Genomic DNA, 18,539 nt, shown 5'->3' with positions numbered 1-18,539 from the left:
CAACCTTCAATTTTTAAATATGGAAGCAAGATAAAGGATGAACTATATATAAATCACCTTGAGCCTGAGCCACTGGTATAAGTGAAATCAGCACTAAAAAGGGAACAGAAACAGAACATGATGAAAATATGGAAAATATTCAGACTATTAAAAAAAGCACATTTTAGACACACAGAACCCACAAGATTAAATCAAATGCAAGAAATCTAAACTACCATCAGCAAGAAATGCATTTTAACCTATCTAAATAATAAATAAACAAAATATAGAGAAATGATGGAAATATCTCGCATTACATTCTCTACAGTGTGGAAAGTGAGGACAGAGAAGTGTGGCCAGACTGGTGGAGGCCTGCGGTTGAAAAGTGAATCTAAAGTGACTTTAACACTTTACTGGTAGCTGCATGACATTTTTTTAAATCCTGACATTATCCACTTTGTAATAGATTTAAACAGAACTATTTAAAGATAGGAGAAAGTCTGTTCCATGAAGTAGATGATCAGAATTTAGTTTCTACAGCATGAATCCATGACACTAACTTCCTTATGTGAACGGTTCAGGCTGCTTATGGTGGCCTATCAATGTTTTCTTGGCACATGTGTCATCCCTCAATACCATCCCAGCATTATTTGATGTTACATCCCTTCATGAATCAAATTTACCAACTTAAAATGGTATTATAAAGCAAAATACAACAAATCACATATCACAAGTGAATGTGGGTGGGTTAGGGGACAGTGCAGAAATAGTATAGTAACAGAATTGTATACCCAATTAAACTAATAGTACATTTTTAGTATTACTGTGTATACACTTTTTGGCTTTAAAAGAGTCCTCTGATGTCATAAATGTACCCACAGTATCAACAGTTAAAAAGTTATTTATTGTTTTCACACTTCCATCTTCACACCTCCTCCAATAAATTTACACCACTGCATTAAAATAGAAAATAAACCACATCCTCAAACTGCTCTCTGTTCTCAGGCCTCTAACACTGTAACTGCTCTGTGTTTGTACAGGACTAATGAGAAGTGTTTGTTCTTACATAATTATTGCTCTAATTTTTAACATGGAAATAATAGTTTGTGGTAATTAGTACAGAATAATTTTTGATTTTTTTTTTTTTTAAGTGCTGTGCATTAGTTTGGAATTAGTGTGTATTACAGTGAACATGTTTCCCTGTACAGACCATAATAGTAACAAAAATGGAAATTATAGTTATAATTTCTCAGTTAGTCTAGTGAATACTAAATGTTTTGCAAAAACCTTTTTTTAAACAGGAAACAACACCGGAAAATGATCATCAGACAGATTCCAACAATCCAGACTCGTGTTTTAAACTCGCTCTACTTGTCCTCTTACCTGTTGAACTATCATAGTTACTGAGAGTAGATACACATCAAACTAAACCCTTCTCATAACAGATATGGAGACACTGATCCACCTGAGCAGTCATGCTGAAGTACACACAATGTCCTAATCACACAATAAGCTCATCACTCAGGACATTCAGACTGCAGATGAACAACTTTATACCCCACCACTCACTCTAATGAAGACACAAAGAGAACATTTACTCACAGAGCATCACAGAGAGTGGACTGAGCTCCATCCTGTCCCTCTGATACACTGAGGGGCAGTGGTGGCTCAAGTGGTTAAGGCTCTGAGTCGTTGACCGGAGGATCAGGGGTTCAAGCCCCAGCACCGCCAAGTTGCCACTGTTGGGCCCTTGAGCAAGGCCCTTAACCCTCTCTGCTCCAGGGGTGCCGTATCATGGCTGACCCTGCTCTCTGACCCCAACCTCCAAGGATGGGATATGCGAAGAAAGAATTTCACTGTGCTGTAATGTATATGTGACAAATAAAGGCTGTTTCATTTCATTTGATGACTGACTGACAGAGCAGAGGTGTTAAAGCTGTGCCGCTTTACCACTTCCTGTGTTCTAATAAAGAGACCCACCACAGTGTCTGACTATAACTCTCCCTCTTGTATGTAGATATGCAGTTCAATATTCAAACATCTGGATAGGAGTTTTTGGATGTGTGGGGATGTGTACGATGGGCAGGAATTATTATTTATATATAAGTTTCAATTTAGTTCAGACGTTGTGGTGTTGCTGTAACTAACTGAACAAAAAATTCCTCATGTATGCGCAGTTCAGATCAGACAGCGGTTCCCCTCCATGCTCGAGTCTCCTGCTTGTAGTCCATGTGATGTTCTGCTCTTGTCAGGACCGTGTTACAGCAAGACAAAAGTCACAACTCATCCAGATAGTTGAAGACACTTAAGGTAAGATCAACTAAGTTCCGATTATAAATGTACTTAGTGTTAGCTTTATATTGTAGACTTCTGGAAGAAAGTATGTCTGGGGGCGGGGCTAGGGGGAAACAGATCCCCAAACAGAGTTGGACACAACACCGGCATTACTTTTGAAAACTGCCACAGCATAAGAAAATCCTCACAACTGTAACGTTAGCAGAAGAGACTGAACAAGCTTTGTCTAAATAACTAAGCGCTACTGAGCTAACACATCAAGCTAACAGGTTAGCTAGCTCGCATGTTTGAAGCAGGTGAGCTGATGGCATGCTATAAATTTAGTTTCGGTTTCACTTTATAATTATCAAATGTAAACGTAAAGGCTACCACAAACACAAATTAGCTCTCAAGTAAGCTCACAACGGTATTAAGTTAATGTTCAGAGTGAAATGATGTGCATTTTTGCTCAAAATGAACAGTAAGGGGACATTATGTATAATAAGAACAACGATGAGGCAGTGCTTAATGATCCAAATGTCAAGAAAGAAGCATCAGAAAAGGAAGAGAAACAGCAAGAGAAAGTGGACGGAAAGCCAGAGAATTTGTTAGTGGAAGGTTATTAAAGTAAGGACACAGAACAGGAAGTAAAGTCAGAAGCACCAGACAGTGAGGCTGAAGAGGACACAGGTGAGGAGGAGGACATCCACAAGCAGTAGACCATCAGGTGTGTGATGTTGGAAACATGTTTGTCTGTGTGTAAAGCAGTGTTATTACTGTTCATATGGTGGGAGTGTGTAGTCTTATGATTTACATTACTCATAAACTCATGTCTCATTTACATTACTCATAAACCCATTGCTCTAGCAAGATAAATATTCCTTTAGTGTTTCTTGATCACTACATGTGCTCTATATTGGTTTGTCTTTATCCACAGATATCAGCGAGTGTAGAGACTCATCAATTCAGAATCTGAGGTTTTCAAGGACCTTGATGAAGGACAGGAGAAGAATCTTTACAGCAGTCTGGAACGACATTCACCCTTTGGCTTGAGTATTTAAGAATACTGGACTATTCAGTTATGAAATCACACACACACACACACACACACACGCATCATTCTCTCAACTTTGTAGTTAAATAAAAATGTAACAGTTTTTGAACACAGTTTTTATCCCTTTTGTTCTGAGTTGAATGTGCCCCTCTGACAAAACACAGATTTTGTGTAAATATTTATACACTACTAGTCAAAAGTTTATTTTCCTCTTCACTGTATTCAGCATTGTATTTTAATCCTGAAGATACTGAAATTGACAGTACAAATATGGAATTATGTAGTCAACAAAAATGTGTTAAATAACCCAGAATATGTTTTAATATTTTTGATTCTTTAAAGTAGCCACCTTTTGCTTTGATTGCAGCTTTGCACTCTCTTGGCATTCTCTCAGCCAGACTCAGGTAGTCTCCTGGATTGGTTTTCCAACAATCTTGAAGGAATTCTCAGAGGTGTTGAGGACTTGTTGCTGCTCTTCCTTCACTCTCTGGTCCAACTCATCACAAACCACCTCAGTTGGGTTTAGATCAGGTGAATGTGGGAGTTCAGGTCATCTGATGCAGCAGTTCATCACTCTCATTCTTGGACAAATAGCTCTTACATAATCTAGTGGTATGTATATGGTCATTCTTTGTTGGAAAACAAATGAGTAAAATTTTTGTGCAAACCAGATGGGATGTTGCTGCAAAATGCTGCCACCAACAGTGTCACCAGCAAATCACCACCACACCATCACACCTCCTCCTTAATGCTTCACATATTCTTCACATATTCAGGATCGTCTGTTCACGCTCTCTATGTCTAACAAAAATCTCAAATCTGGACTCATCAGACTAACAGAGTTCTCCACTGATCAAATGACCATACCTTGTGTTTCTTGGCCCAAGCAAGTCTCTTCTGCTTGTCTTTGTTCTGAAATAATGATTTATTCACCGCAATTTGACCATGAAGGCCTGACTCACACAGTCTCAGCTGAACAGTGGATGTTTAAATATGTCTGCCACTTGAACACTGAACAGCATTTATGTGGGCTGTAATCTAATCTCTTATTCTCTGCAGCAGAGGTATCTCTTGGTCTTTCTTTCCTTGGACTGTCCTCATGAGAGCCAGTTTCATTATAGCCTGCCTGGCTCTCAGTCTCCGCTCTAATTCATCCCAAAGGTGTTCTATCGGGTTGAGGTCAGGACTCTGTGCAGGCCAGTCAAGTTCATCCACACCAGACTCAGTCATCCATGTCTTTATGGACCTTGCTTTGTGCACTGGTGCACAGTCATGTTGGAAGAGGAAGGGGCCAGCTCCAAACTGTTCCCACAAAGTTGGGAGCATAGAATGGTCCAAAATGTCTTGGTATGCTGAAGCATTCAGAGTTCCTTTCACTGGAACTAAGGGGCCAAGCCCAGCTCCTGAAAAACAACCCCACACCATAATCCCCCCTCCACCAAACTTTACACTTGGCACAATGCAGTCAGACAAGTACTGTTCTCCTGGCAACCGCCAAACCCAGACTCGTCCATCAGATTGCCAGATGGAGAAGCGCGATTCGTCACTCCAGAGAACGTGTCTCCACTGCTCTAGAGTCCAGTGGCGGCGTGCTTTACACCACTGCATCCGACGCTTTGCATTGCACTTGGTGATGTATGGCTTGGATGCAGCTGCTCGGCCATGGAAACCCATTCCATGAAGCTCTCTGCGCACTATTCTTGAGCTAATCTGAAGGCCACATGAAGTTTGGAGGTCTGTAGCGATTGACTGCAGAAAGTTGGCGACCTCTTCGCACTATGCACCTCAGCATCCGCTGACCCCGCTCCGTCAGTTTACGTGGCCTACCACTTCGTGGCTGAGTTGCTGTCGTTCCCAAACACTTCCACATTCTTATAATACAGCTGACAGTTGACTGTGGAATATTTAGGAGCGAGGAAATTTCACGACTGGATTTGTTGCACAGGTGGCATCCTATCACAGTTCCACGCTGGAATTCACTGAGCTCCTGAGAGCGACCCATTCTTTCACAAATGTTTGTAAAAACAGTCTGCATGCCTAGGTGCTTGATTTTATACACCTGTGGCCATGGAAGTGATTGGAACACCTGATTCTGATTATTTGGATGGGTGAGCGAATACTTTTGGCAATATAGTGTATCTCTTGGTCTTTCTTTCCTTGGACTGTCCTCATGAGAGCCAGTTTCATCATAGTGTTTGATGGTTTAGGTGACTGCATTTGGAGACACATTCAAAGTTCTTGAGATTTTTCAGATTCACTGAGCTTCATTTCTTCATAATGATGGACCGTCTTTTCTCTTTACCTAACTGAATGTTTCTTGCCATAACATTGTTTTGTACAGTAGTTGTAGTAGCACTAATAGGGCTATTGACTCTGTACCCATCCTTCCTCTGCACAAGATAACTGATGCTCTAAACACAGTAAGAAGGCAAGAAATGCCACAAACGTATTCAAGAAGACACACATGTGAATTAAAAACCCTGCCAGATGACTACCTTGTGAATCTGATGAGAGAATGGCATGAGTGTATCAAGCTGTTATCCAAGCTAAATGTAGCTACTTTGGACAATCTAAAATATAAAATATATATTCTGGGTTGTTTATCACTTTTTTTTGTTTGCTACGCAATTCCCTATGTGTTCTTTCATAGTTTGAATGTCTTCAGTATCAAGGTACAATGTTGAAAATAATAATAAAATAAAATAAAGAAAAAACTCTGAAGGAGAATGTCTGTCCAAATGCCAGTCTTCTGTGAGACTGTTTATTTGGTCCAGAAGCAGTATAACTGATGTCTAAAATGAGTCTGCAGTTGTTGTTCTAAGCCATTGGAAAGATGTCCACAATGAGCATGGATGAATGAGGTCCTGTGGACGTCAACACTGGACACTCTTATTTTTCACATCAAGACTGTTAAGACTTGCTCTGTAAAAGCTGTTTCTCTGTGTAACTCAGTATGTGGTGGTTAGTGATTGAAAAGTGAAACTAAAATGCCTTTCACTCCCTCTAGTGGTAACTGCTGTATGGTTTTAACCCTGATTTCATCCACACTTTAATAGATTTAAACATAAATTATTAAATTATACATTATCACTGTTCATGGTCAGGCTTGTGTTCAGCCAAGGACAAAAAAGAAGGAACAACCTTCAGTTTAATAATCACTTAAACAACATTCATTTAAATTAGATGACTTTATACAGCAGGTCCTCGGTTTACGACGTCCTCGACCTACGGCGTTTCGTGGTTAAAACAATTTTCACGCAGGAACTAGTTGGCGAGCGGAGCGGATGAATACGTCGCCACGCGGCGCTATACGAGGAAGACGGCTTTGTTTACATTCGCCGGTTGTACGCCATATTGGATTGTGCTAAATTCGCTTTCTTTCGTTTGTGTTGTTTTTTTGGAAAGTTTTTGCCCTTTATTATGGCCCCCAAGTGTAAGTCAGACTCTTCTGATGACAGTGCTTTGAAGAAAAGGAAAGCCATCTCCATGGAAGTGAAATTAGATATAATAAAACGTTCAGAAAAGGGAGAAACACCGGTCACGATTACAGTATGTGAGTTCCGACTTACGGCAAAAATCGCGTTACGTCGCGTCGTAGCGACGGAATGCCGACATAAGTCAAGGACCCTCTGTAATGTTCTCTTATTTACTTTAAACATCAATAGTAATGCACTGTAAACACGACAGTTTCAGACATCCAGCGATCTGTGTTTTACAAAGATGTGTCTCAGGTTCTCTTTATCTCAAGGTATCAGGTGGAAAGGGATTTTTTTTGCCAAACTTCTTTAAATAGAGATGCTAAACTTGTCTTGCACACACAGCCACTAGATGGCGCTGTGAGCTTGTGCAATGCTGCTGGAAGCGACACGTGCGTGAGTATTTTGCACGTGCATTTCACACCTAGGCCTTCACTGGTGTCCTTCCTGAATTAATCCACCTCTATACCATCATTATGATGCCACCATGGGCGTGGCTAGGCCATTTTCTACTTAGCCCTCCTAAATGCTAGATGGCCCCAGTGACACCGACTCGAAATCTGATTGGTTAAGGTAACAATTTCATTGCCACTTATTTTAAGCTACGGACGCCTGCACTAGAGATGGCGGCGCGGCAGTAGCACGCAGTGGCCACTCCGGAACCAAAATGGTGCTTTCTTTTTGTTTTAGCGCTAAACTTAAAGTGCATGGACGCCAAAGTCAGTGGTGTTCATGTATATGACCGCCAGACGATATTACGGTACAGAAATCATGCAGTTACTAACTTGCATGATGAACTACTCTGCAAACTTCGCGAACTCGGCTTGCTGCGAAGTCCAGGCCTTCAATCCTTGGCGTCGCCTGATGCCGGTGGCCGGGAGAGAGGACGTCGCAAGCGTTGTTCGAGGAAGCGGAAGCGCGGTAAAAGAGCGGGTGTCCGTGCTAGGCTAACAACCAACCCTACCCGGCCGGCACTCCCTTCCATCATCTTGTCCAACGTCTGCTCACTGGATAATAAACTGGACTACATCCGACTCCAGCAAACTACACGGCATGAGTTCAGAGACTGCTGCGTCTTTGTTTTCACGGAGACGTGGCTCAGCGACAGAGTTCCGGACGCCGCCATTCAGCTAACCGGACTAACCGTGTTTCGTGCCGACAGGAATGCAGCTCTGTGCGGTAAGACTCGCGGTGGTGGCGTGTGTGTTTACATCAACACGGAATGGTGTAAGGACTCTGTGCTTGTGTCTAACTACTGCTCATCGGTAGTGGAGTTTGTAACTGTTAGATGCAGACCTTTTTATTTACCCCGGGAATTCACCACTACTCTCATTATCGGAGTGTACATTCCACCCAGCGCTAATGCTAAGGAGGCTCTGTGTGAGCTGTACAGAGCTGTTAGCGAGCTGCAAAATGCTCACCCCGACGGACTGTTTATCATCGCCGGAGATTTCAATCATGCAAATCTCAGAACAGTGCTCCCTAAATTCCATCAGCATGTGGACTTTGCTACGAGAGGGGCGAACATGCTGGATGTTGTTTATTCAAACATTCCCGGCGCGTATCGTGCGGAGCCCCGCCCCCACCTCGGCTACTCAGACCACATCTCTGTTATGTTGATTCCAGCATACAGACCTCTCGTCAGACGCTCTAAACCGGTTCTGAAACAGGTTAAGACCTGGCCAGCAGGAGCCATCTCTGCTCTTCAGGACTGTTTTGAGTGCACTGACTGGGACATGTTTAGGGAGGCTGCAACCAACGGCGACTCTATTGACTTGGAGGAATACACGGCATCAGTGACCAGCTACATCGGGAAATGCATCGATGACGTGACCGTCTCCAAGACCATCACAACACGCTCCAACCAGAAGCCGTGGATGACTGCGAAAGTGCGTGCTCTCCTGAAGTCGAGAGACTCTGCCTTCAGATCGGGGGACAGGGCGGCCTTAAAAACAGCAAGGGCCAAACTGTCCCGAGCCATTAGAGAGGCGAAGCGTGCACACGCCCAGAGAATCCACGGCCACTTCCAGAACAGCAGAGACTCCCGGCGCATGTGGCAGGGCATTCAGGCGATCACCAACTACAGGACAACTTCACCTTCCTGTGACAGTGACGCCTCCCTTCCAGATGCGCTGAACGACTTCTACGCTCGGTTTGAGGCACAGAACAACACAACAGCGAGGAAGACCATCCCGCCTCCTAATGACCCAGTGCTCTGTCTCACCACGGCTGACGTGAAGAGAACTCTATACAGAGTTAACCCACGGAAGTCCGCTGGACCAGACAACATTCCTGGCAGAGTTCTCAGGGAGTGTGCGGAGCAGCTAGCAGATGTCTTCACTGACATCTTCAACATCTCGCTGAGCAGCTCCATCATCCCTACGTGCCTCAAGACAACGACCATCGTCCCTGTGCCAAAGAAGTCCACGGTTTCCTGCCTCAATGACTACCGTCCCCTTGCACTCACACCAATCGTGATGAAATGCTTCGAGAGGCTCGTCATGAGGCACATCAAGTCACAGCTACCACCCTTGCTGGACCCCTTGCAGTTTGCGTATCGTCCTAACCGTTCCACGGAAGACGCCATCACCACAACCCTCCATCTGGCCCTCACACACCTGGACTGCAAAGACTCCTACGTTCGAATGCTGTTCATAGATTTCAGTTCAGCATTCAACACAATCATCCCTCACCAGCTGATTAAGAAGCTGAGTCTCCTGGGCCTGAACACCTCTCTCTGCAACTGGATCCTGGATTTCCTGACTGGGAGACCTCAGTCAGTCTGGATCGGGAGCAGTATCTCCAGCACCACCACACTGAGCACTGGAGCACCTCAGGGCTGTGTGCTCAGTCCATTGCTGTTCACTCTGCTGACTCACGACTGTGCAGCAATGCACAGCTCCAACCACATCGTCAAGTTCGCTGATGACACGACCGTGGTGGGTCTCATCAGCAAGAACGACGAGTCAGCATACAGAGAGGAGGTGCAACATCTAACAGCCTGGTGCAGAGCCAACAACCTCTCCCTGAACGTCGACAAGACCAAAGAGATGGTTGTTGACTTCAGGAGAGCACAGTGTGACCATTCTCCGCTGTCCATCGATGGCTCCTCTGTGGAGATCGTCAAGAGCATCAAATTCCTTGGTGTCCATCTGGCGGAGAACTTCACCTGGTCACTCAACACCAGCTCCATCACCAAGAAAGCCCAGCAGCGCCTCTACTTCCTGAGGAGGCTGAGTAAAGCCCATCTCCCTCCCCCCATCCTGTCTGTGTTCTACAGAGGGACCATCGAGAGCGTCCTGAGCAGCTGCATCACTGCCTGGTTTGGGAACTGCACCGTCTCAGATCGCAAGACCCTTCAGCGGATAGTGAGGACAGCTGAGAAGATCATCGGAGTCTCTCTCCCCTCTATCACAGACATTTACACCGCACGCTGCATCCGCAAAGCCAACAGCATTGTGGCTGACCCCACACACCCCTCACACACACTCTTCACCCTCCTGCCATCTGGAAAGAGGTACCGGAGCATTCGGGCCCTCACAACCAGACTGTGTAACAGTTTCTTTCCTCAAACCATTAGGCTCCTCAACACCCGGGACTGAACTGTTCTACACTCTCACACACACTCTCACTCAGGACTGAACTGTTCTACACTCACACACACACTCTCACTCAGGACTGAACTGTTCTACACTCTCACACACTCTCACTCAGGACTGAACTGTTCTACACTCTCTCTCACACACACACACACTCACTCAGGACTGAACTGTATACTAACTCTCTGTCTCTCACACACAGATACACACACTCTCTCTTGACTGTGTGGACACAAACACACACACACATAATTTATACTGTTCATTACTTACTGCACTACCTCTACCTGTCATCCGCTGCTATAGTTATATTTATGTTTATTCTATTTGCACTACCTCAACTGCTGCTGTGTATTTTTGCACAATATTTTTGCACAATACTTTTTTTTTTTCTACATCATTTCACTTTATCTATTTTATTTCACTTACATTCCAGTACACGTTCTTTTATTTCCTTTCAGCGCTAAGTGTCCTGCGTTCTTTTGTGTTGTCTTTATTGTATTTATTGTCTTTTTTGCACTGTCTTGTCTATGCTCTGTTTGCACCTAGCTGCACACTGTGCACTTTACGTGGCTAAGACAAACTTCTGTCCTAGCTCTGTGGTGTTGTTTGTTGTTTTGTATTGTACTAGTAGTTGTATGTTTATGTAGCACCAGGTCCTGGAGAAACGTTGTTTCATTTCACTATGTACTGTGCCAGCTATATGTGGTTGAAATGACAATAAAAGCTTCTTGAATCCTTGACTATTGATTCTGAAGGCAGATTTCTTTCACCCTAGCAACACATGATGTCAGCCACTGGCTGAAATATGATTGGATAAGTAGTCTTATCATAAATATACACTACTGGAAGCAGCACAAACAAGAGAAAAGCTATGAAATGTAGAGAATAGACTATTAGGAACAACTGAATACACATACATGGAAAAATATATTAAATATATTAAAATGCAAGTCAGTGATTCAGATCACTGCTGTTTAGGCCAGCAGAGAAGGCCTTGCTGGCCCTGACGGCCCAACACTGCTATAGAATAACAATTTAGTAGAGTAATAGTATGATATTCCCAGTTATTGTAATAGTGTAGTGTTCCTAATAGTGTCGCCACTGAGGGTATGGTCAGAGACCTTTCACTCTGAAGACACTGAAAAGTTATTTATTGCTTTCCAAGGTCCATGTTCACACCTCCTCCCCTCTTTTCGCATCTGAGTTTGCGCCACAATATGAAAATAGAAAATAAACCACATCCGCTACCTGCTCTCTGTTATCAGGCCTCTAACATGATCACTGCTTTGTGTGTGTACAGGATTAATGAGAAGAGCTTGTTTCTACACAATTTCTTAGTTCTATTTAAACTATCATAGTAACTGAGAGTAGATACACATCAAACTAAACCCTTCTCTTAACAGATATGGAGACACTGATCCACCTGAGCAGTCATGCTGAAGTACACACAATGTCCTAATCACACAATAAGCTCATCACTCAGGACATTCAGACTGCAGATGAACAACTTTATACCCCACCACTCACTCTAATGAAGACACAAAGAGAACATTTACTCACAGAGCATCACAGAGAGTGGACTGAACTCCATCCTGTCCCTCTAATGACTGACTGACTGACAGAGCAGAAGTGTGAGTTAAAGTCTTACCACTTCCTGTTTGCTGATAGAGTGAGCATACAAAAATAGAGAGAGAGAGAGAGAGAGAGACCCACCACAATGTCTGACTATGTCTAAATTTTTGGACAAATTGTTTGATGGTTTGGCAATTGTTTTTTAAACTTTCATAAACTGAACTAAACAAACAAACAAATAAAGCTGTTCCCCTAAGCAAATATAATGATTAATAGGAAAAAAAACTTTTTCTGCAAGTCAACGAGTTTGTCCAAGTGGATTTGCCGTACCTAGCTGACTAGAAACTGTCGCGCATGCGCAGTTCAGATCAGACGGCGGTTCCCCTCCATGCTCGAGTCTCCTGCTTGTAGTCCATGTGATGTTCTGCTCTTGTCAGGACCGTGTTACAGCAAGACAAAAGTCACAACTCATCCAGATAGTTGAAGACACTTAAGGTAAGATCAACTAAGTTCCGATTATAAATGTACTTAGTGTTAGCTTTATATTGTAGACTTCTGGAAGAAAGTATGTCCGGGGGCGGGGCTAGGGGGAAACAGATCCCCAAACAGAGTTGGACACAACACCGGCATTACTTTTGAAAACTGCCACAGCAGAAGAAAATCCTCACAACTGTAACGTTAGCAGAAGAGACTGAACAAGCTTTGTCTAAATAACTAAGCGCTAGGCAACTAACACGTCGAGCTAGCATTAGGGCTAATGTTAGCTAGCTACAAATGTTGGTGCTAGGTTAGCTAGCTAGCACGTTAGCCGTCCTACATGACGGTCATGTTAAATCAAGCAGAAACGAGCTAACGGCACCGTTACAGTTGGGAATATTTCCTTCTGCTATGGCAGTTTTCTAAAGTAATGCCCGGTTAGCTCCTAACGCTAACTCTGACTGAAACCAGCGTTTAGCTAACGGTAGCTAGTTACCATGATGGGACAAAGCTAGCTGTTGGATAGATGTTTTAATTTTGTCCTCTTTTGGTCAGAGCAGCGTGTCGCAGCAGGTTAGAGTACAGTTGTGTACAAGGGATTCAAACCTTGATATTTTATACTAATATGTGGACTTGGTGTATGAATACAGGTGTTTTTACACATAGAGACTATTTAAACGGTTATTATTGGGTTTACGGAAGTGACGTGCTTGGTGCTTGAAGGTTTCCGGTTAGTTGTTGCGCACTAGCGGTAGTAAAAACGATTCTTTTTAAAGACTCGGGTTTTGTTGAGTCACTCACTGAAATGAATCGAATCAGTGATTCAGTGATTCTTTAATAGTCCTCGTTTCCTGTACAAACTCTAATCATGCTGGGAAATATATATAGTGATTGAATGGTGGGATTAATGCAGGTGATTATACACTATAATAATCACTATAATAATTTAATGAGTATAGTTATGTACTGTTATGTTATGGGGTGTATGTAATAGTAATTGAAAGTTTTTAGAAAATCTTTGACTATTGCATGATGGGTAACCAACTGAACGTCCATGTTTGCCCCAGGACACAATGTGCGCTTGTTCCGCCCCTGACAGGGACGATAAACATGTCCCTGTGTCAGTTACAAAGAATCAAGACTTACCATACCAGTGCAAGAAACATTTATTTTAAAGTGCCGCACAACCACACACACACACACACACAAACTTTAACAGAAATATAAAAATGAAAAATGGGCAAATCAGTTATATTAACCAAAAATTAAATATGGTAAAAGTATCCTAATGGAATAAAAATAAATATCTTAAATAAGGAATAAAACAACCAAACTGAACGAAATGTGCAAAAAGTATAACTATAACTTAATATTACCTATTAATTGGCGTTTAATAATGTCAGCACACGCACTTTGGAGGTGCTGAAACTAAATGTAAGATTCTCAGCTGAATCAGTCTATAACCCGACTCCACGAGTCCGCTGAGAATCAGCTGAATCAGTCTATGAACACAGTTGCAGCCATCTTCTTAATACATTAATTTCTTATACTGTTTTCTATCTCTCTCTTTCTAACTTCTTTTTTCTCTGATATGTTTAATAACTGCATTAATGTTAATGTATAATATATAATGTTCTGTATTGTTTCATTAAAAAAAAATAAAAAAAGAATCGTGTTAATTTAGACCTCGGACTCATGAATCATGAGTTAATATGCGGAATCGGATCATTTAACTCGGGTGAGTCAGTCAGGACCAGTACTAATTGATATTGATATCATTTATTTATCATGTGATTTAAAAGTATGAACATTCAAATTAAGACTGTGTTGTTCAGTGTTTGGATTCTCTCTTAAACCTGGAACTAACTAAGAAAAGTCTTTAGATTTCAAAAAAAAAAAAAAAAAACCCACAAGGTGACTCCTCAGCAGTGAAGTGAGAAGTCTGGAGATGAATTAGCAGTACATGAATGTTTTTACACTGCAATACTACTATTGTTAAATATTGGAAAAAATGCTATGATACTTTTGACATTAGTATGAAATTAAACCACGTGCCCCAGACAAGCGTTAATGTCCAGCCCTGATATACATGTGTGGATGTATCTGCACTGATCAGCCAAAATTATGACCACCGCTGGCTTTACTTTTCCCCTTAATGCATCCTGGTGCCATGTATTCCCCAGGTAAGCGACGCACACGCACCTGCCCATCCATGTGATGTAAAAGAAAACGTAATTCATCAGACCAGGACACCTTCTTCCATTGCTCCGTGGTCGAGATCTGATGCTCATGTGCTCATTGTTGGATGCGTTCAGTGGTGCACAGGGGTCAGCATGGGCACCCTGACTGGTCTGTGGCCATGCATCCCCATACACAACAAACTGTGATGCACTGTGTATTCTGACCCCTTTCTATCAGAACCAGCATTAACTTCTTTAGCAGTTTGAGCAACAGCAGCTCGTCTGTTGGATCGGATCACACGGGTCAGCCTTCTCTCCCCACGTGCATCAATGAGCCTTGACCGCCCATGACCCTGTCGCCGGTTCACCACTGTTCCTTCCTTGGACCACTTTTGATTAGGACTGCAGATATCGATTATTTTAGTAATCGAGTATTCTACCGATTATTCCATCGATTAATCGAGTAATCGGATAAAAAGTACTTTTTCTTTATTAAAGAGGAATACTAAATATGTAAGAGAAAATAAGACAGGTCTCTTAAAATGAACAACTAAGTTGTTTCCTGTTTACAAAAATGAAAATAAAATCTAAACCTATTTAGTGCATCTAATTGTCATTCAAAATACAAATACAAATATATAAATTAAAAAAAAACCCTAATTACTACAAAAGAAGGTAAATATAGAACAAGCTAAAACAAAATAATAATAATAATAATACCTAAACATTGCATTTTTGTTGTCCAACTTAATTTTGACGTTTCAGTCTAACTACAGCTCAAGCAGGACATAAGCCTTTACTGTCCTCCTGGAAGACTTTGTGGTTTTTGTAAGAGGCAAAAATTACTGGACAGGAAGGAAACTTGGAAGAAGAACAAGAGTCCATACACATCAAATTACTTAACACATTTTTCTGTAACATGAAATTAGTTATTTGGTGAATAAACCCTCTTAAATGTCTCTCTACATACTGGTGTGTGTGTGTGTGTGTGTGTGTGTGTGTGTGTGTGACGGAGAGAGTGAGGCTATCAAAATGAATGACGCTTAGGCTTTCACAAAATGTAGCTAAATTAGGGACATCATAACTAGCCATCATACTGATTTATGATCTTAAATAGTCACTACATGTAGCCACAATCCACATACATTACATACATCATACATCACATACACGGGGACTGTGTGTGAATGAGAGATTAACACGGTGAAGTTAGTTTGATATTCGGACATTAGACAGACATTTGGAAGCAGTATTTTAGGGACCATCGACAAATTTCTGTACGACTGAAATGTGGTACTTGTTACTTACCTGGCTACGTGCCCCAGTTATTCTAATTTCTTCTTAAATATACATATGCCATGCATCATTGCATGCTGCTTTTGTTAATTTATTAATAATAATGTAATTAATAGATAGTATTAATTATGCATCATGTGAATTAATTTGTAATTATTTATTTATTTTTTAATTTAAAAAAAAATCACTTTTCCTTCAACTAGTACCAAATTAATCTAATTGGAAACCCCCACGAGGTACACCTCTTGTTATCCCAAAATATGTCTTCACTGATTTTTATTTGTTGACGGTCCCTAAAATACGGCTCCGAATGTCTAATATCCGAATATCACACTAACTTCCCCGTGTTGAGATGTTGAAGTATGGAACTTGTAGTGCTGTGGTACACCAGTTCAGTCTTACAGTAATCACACTCTACAGAGTTTTCTGTCTGTTTTAGTGTGAAATGATCCCAAACTTTGAAAACTGTCTGCCGTTTTCTTTGGCCTGAATCGTCTCTGTGTGTAGTTACAGTAAATGGACTAAACCAAGCTTCCAAGCAACTAATTTGCCTTGATGATTTTTTTTGTATTTGAATTACTCGAGTTACTCGAGGAATCGTTTCAGCCTTACTTTTGATGGATACTGACCACTGCAGACTGGGAACACCCCACAAGAGCTGTAGTTTTGGAGATGCTCTGATCCAGTGGTCTAACCATTACAGTTTGGCCCTTTTGGTCAAACTCGCTCAAATCCTGTCCATTTTTCCTGATTCTAAGGACAAAATGTTCACTTGCTGCCTAATATATCCCCCCCCCCACTAACAGGTGCCATGATGCCATCAGTCTTATTCACTTCACCTCTCACTGCTCACAATGTTATACCTGATCAGTGTATATACGAGTTTGTGGCTATATCTCTGTGATCTGTACATGGAAAAAAGATCTGTGATTTAAAAATGACGACACTGGAAATGCTTCAGGACCAGACATGTACAGTAGCATTGCAAAATGTTTATTATTGTTTACATTTATGAAATGGTCTATATAGAATTGTTTCTTTTTCCTCTCTTGCAGCTGCAGTAATGAAATGGAGCAAAGACGCAGCCGAGGAGACGATCAAACAACATGCTTCAGATCTCCTTAATCATGCAGCAGTGAGAGAGAGAGGGATTGGTGTTTATTTATTAATTGTTATTCACTGCAGCGTGAGTTAATTTTTATTGTTCTCATAATTTTTGGACAATTTGCGCTATAACAATAAAACACAATGATCTGTTTTTCTGTTAACTGTGTATTGTGTTTACATCCACAGCATTTTACTATTGCACTTTATTCATTACAAAACTGTGTAGTGGTCAGTGCTGCACTGTCCCTGGTCAGTTATTGTACTGTACTGTACTGTCTTGCACTGTTTACACACATGCACTTTATGTAGTACTGTGTAGGTCTGTGTAGTGAACTTAGTTCTGTGTTGTCTCCTGTAGTTGTGTGTTTTATGTAGCACCATGGTCCTGGAGGAACGTTGTTTCATGTTACTGTGTACTGTACCAGCTGTATGTGCTTCAAATGACAATAAAAGCTACTTGACTAAACACCAGTGACCTGGAGTCCCAGTTAATGACGTCCGCTCGTAACAACGAGTCTAAAGTCTTTACTTATGGTTTAGTAACTGGATACATGGAAATATTCTCAAAGAAATCCTTATTTTAACTCATTTCAGCACTTTTCAACACTCTACATAGTTCTGGAGCACATTATTCTCACACCAGTCTCTTCACTACACAAATCTTTTCTGATTGGCTCATAACAGATCCATCATATATAAAAATGTCTTTGTCTCTAGTGGTAATTGCTGTATGGTTTTAATCCTGACTAGTAAGGGGTGGATTCTTCAATACATCCAACCAATGATTTGCTCCTTCACATCCTGCACGATAATGCAGTCTTTAAAAAGCAGGAACAATCTGCTGAAGCAGTCATGTGTTTTACACAGTCGAGACTTAAGAGAATAAAATAATGAGTCAGTACATGGAAGTGAAGGAGAATGATTGGATCATGGATGAAACATCACTACATGTGAGAGTTTCCTTAAATCCCTGTAATATTTTATTAGACCTGATATCTATCATGTGATTTGTTGTAGAATAGTTTTAAATGTAAGCTGATATAGGGAACAAAACATGAGGAGCTTTAGTTGAGCCCACAAATAGTTTTCTCTCTGAATATCACATTTTCCTTCATAACACACACTAATGATGTCTAACAGCCAGATGTTTTTTCTTTTCCATGAGAAATGAATTTTAAAATCTTGTACACAAATGATACTGTAACTACTACATACTGTTTCATTGTGGACTCAATTTCAGAGTGAAACCCCAGAACTGCAGAACTTTTATTTTGAAAGTTGTCCGGAAGTACTAGTTACAGGCTTGTTCCTGCTTGTACTGCTTGTGGTTTCTCTGTTTGGAAGGTGTATATTATTCTCTTTTTTATTATATATTAAGATATTGTGGTGCACTTTGAGACTATTTGTACATCACAGACACTGTAAATAAACATCCTTAGTCTGATATTTTATTACAGCTGAGTCATCATTCTTGTACAGAGAGTCTTCACCAACATAACATATCTGTCACTCCTCTACAAAG

General features: G+C 41.4%; 1 protein-coding gene across 1 annotated transcript in view; it reads right to left on the bottom strand.

Annotated features, from left to right (window-relative positions):
- LOC131356325 (Fc receptor-like protein 5) overlaps positions 1-18,539 on the bottom strand; it is a 148,281-nt gene that overhangs the window by 67,981 nt on the left and 61,761 nt on the right. The gene's annotated exons all lie outside the window — the stretch shown is intronic.

The sequence above is a fragment of the Hemibagrus wyckioides genome, linkage group LG07 (assembly GCF_019097595.1).
Source record: "Hemibagrus wyckioides isolate EC202008001 linkage group LG07, SWU_Hwy_1.0, whole genome shotgun sequence".
In the NCBI taxonomy this organism is placed as follows: domain Eukaryota; kingdom Metazoa; phylum Chordata; class Actinopteri; order Siluriformes; family Bagridae; genus Hemibagrus; species Hemibagrus wyckioides.
The sequence above is the reverse complement of the archived record's forward strand: the minus strand, read 5'-3'. Positions and strand labels throughout refer to the sequence as shown.